The sequence below is a fragment of the Palaemon carinicauda genome, unplaced genomic scaffold (assembly GCF_036898095.1).
Source record: "Palaemon carinicauda isolate YSFRI2023 unplaced genomic scaffold, ASM3689809v2 scaffold97, whole genome shotgun sequence".
In the NCBI taxonomy this organism is placed as follows: domain Eukaryota; kingdom Metazoa; phylum Arthropoda; class Malacostraca; order Decapoda; family Palaemonidae; genus Palaemon; species Palaemon carinicauda.
The window spans coordinates 27870-30697 of NW_027172280.1; the positions used below are offsets into that span (position 1 = coordinate 27870).

The following is a 2828-nucleotide window of genomic DNA, read 5'->3' on the forward strand; positions in this document are numbered from 1 at the left end:
AGTTTGTACGCGTATACTATTTCCTTTACACATTATTCATTGCCTAACTTCAGAATTGTAGGAGACTACAGGGATGATGTTTCATTCACATATCTCAGAAGACTTTTCAGCGTACCCAAACACTCCTTCGTATTATGGCTCTTTCTTTAGAATACCAGTTACACCGCCATCTTTCCAGCACTTTCTACCCTAATCTTTTAACCAATTTTTTCGCATATTCATATCTAATCACTTTTTCATGAAAGAGATTCGATGTGAGGATACCAGACAACTCAAAATCAATCAATCAATCCATGAAAGGGAGCTGGATGGACATGTTTTAAGTACATACCCACCTTGGCATCTATAGCCAATTCAAGTGTGCTCTAAGTCTTCTGTACAATCACATCTTTTATCCTCTCTTCAAATATATTTTCAAATATTCATTCTCCCTGGAATCATTATTGGTTTTTCGTTTTTTAAATATTTGCGTATATATATATGTATATATATATATATATATATATATATATATATATATATATATATATATATATATATATATATATATATATCAGGTAGTAGGTTGGCCAAGCAACCAGCCACCCGTTGAGATACTACCACCAGAGAGGAGAGTATTGGGGTCCGTTGACTGGCCAAACAGTACTACATTGGATCCTTTCTGGTTACAGTTTATTTTCCCTTTGCCTACACACACACCGAATAGTCTGGCCTCTTCTTTACATATTCTCCTCTATCCTCATGCACCGGACAACACAGAGATTACCAAACAATTCTTCTTCACCCGAGGGGTTAACTACTGCACTGTAATTGTTCAGTGGCCACTTTCCTATTGTTAAGGGTAGAAGATACTCTTTAGCTATGGTAAGCAGCTCTTCTATGAGAAGAACACTTCAAAATCAAACCATTGTTCTCTAATCTCTATCATGGTCTTCCACTGTCTTGGGTTGGAGTTGTTTTGCTTGTGGGTACATTAGAGCATGCTATTCTATCTTATGTCTCTTCCTCTTGTTTTGTTAAAATGTTTATAGTTTATATCGGAGATATTTGTTTTGGTGTTGTTGCAGTTCTTAAGATATTTCAGTTTTCCTTGCTTCCTTTCCTCACTGGTCTATTTTCTCTGTTTGAGCCCCTGAGTCTATAGCATCCTGCTTTTCCAACTAGGGTTGTAGCTTAGCAAGTAATATTAATATTATTATTAATGTGTATACATACATATATATATATATATATATATATATATATGTATATAAATATATATCCAGCTCTATGGAGTCATAACCTTTGTAGAAATGAGTCCTATACAAGTATTATATCTTGGCTTTGATTTTAGCAAGTATCTGGAATACCAACATGTCCCCTACCCCATTTCACTCATTATCATTTAAGGAACCTCAAATTGTATAGTCATTTTCAGGAAAATGGACTTAGGTCAATTTATTTTGATCAATGAAATACCTCCTCATTTAATTATCGCTCATTTTTGTATATATGTTTGTCAATCATGTCATTGTATGGGACAAGATGCTACTTGAAGCCCTTTTGAGTGGTGAGGACATGATAGGAAGAAGAGAGAGTGAGGGGAGGCGGTATGTCAGCTGGTGGAAGGTGTAGCCTTTTGGCCGATACCCAAAGTTCTACCGAAATCTAACGAGGGGAACCAGGTCCTACAATGCCCGTGTGTATTTAAAAAAAAAAATAATAATAATCTGCTTCAAATATCTCTATACATGAAAATTTAAAATTTTGATTTCTTAATTGTTAGTGTAATATCAACAACAGTTATTTAAAGAAAAATCGATTTTATGTAGCATTAATAGAAAAATAAAGTAGTTTTAGGAATCGCTAATTAGAAACGGCCTTGTGGCGCAACGGATAACGTGTCTGACTACGGATCAGAAGATTCCAGGTTCGAATCCTGGCAATGTCGAGGAGATTATTTTTCACCATCAGCTCTTATCGTGTTTCACTTAATGCGATAAGGAGATTTATTATTATTATTATTATTATTATTATTATTATTATTAATTTTTGGAAGGGGAGATCATCTCGGGTTCCTATTGCCGGTTGTGACAGTTTGACGGTTTCGTATTTCACTTCCTTATTTACTTGTTTATTTATTACAGTTACTATACTCGGTGTTTTTAATTTTGCTAATTTTTTTTTATTATTTTATGAATTTGGCTTTATTCCTTGTAACTTTTTACCTATAAGCTTATTCTACTTTCGGATATCTTCTTTGAATTCTTTATTTCTTTTCACAAATTGAGTTTACAATGTCCTTATATTATGGTTTTCAGTGTGACCGACTAACGAGACCTAAGTTAGTCAGTTTGGACTTGCTGTTCATACGAATTATTTCCTATGAACCGTCAAGTAAGTGATGATAATATATCTCTCTTCAGACAGTACTCTAATAATACATATAATTGTTTTATCTTTTTTCTTTTCTTCTTCTGTAGATGGACTAAATCGTTAGAAAATACAAAGCAGAGAACCTAGCATTAAGACTAGCTAATAAACCTTCCATACTTAGAAATTTTGCCATCACTAGTGCAAGATCTCGTGCTGACATCACTCGCTTTGAGAGAGAGAGAGAGAGAGAGAGAGAGAGAGAGAGAGAGAGAGAGAGAGAGAGAGAGAGAGAGAGAGAGAGAATAAGTTAGTCCTCACTTCACTCCGCATTCTCTACACTACAGGTATAAACATAATAAAACATTAAATTGCATTATAGCGCACCGTGCCGGTTGACCCTAGCATTATAGCGCACCGTGCCGGTTGACGCCAGGTTTATTTTTCTAATGAATCATACTTTTTAAAAAAGAATT

The 2828-nt window shown here is 34.5% G+C and overlaps 1 non-coding gene across 1 annotated transcript; it reads left to right on the plus strand.

Moving 5' to 3' along the window:
* Positions 1-1857: 1857 nt before the first annotated feature.
* On the plus strand, positions 1858-1930 carry TRNAR-ACG (transfer RNA arginine (anticodon ACG)). The gene has a single exon. It is a non-coding gene; the product is annotated as a tRNA-Arg (tRNA).
* Positions 1931-2828: the final 898 nt, after the last annotated feature.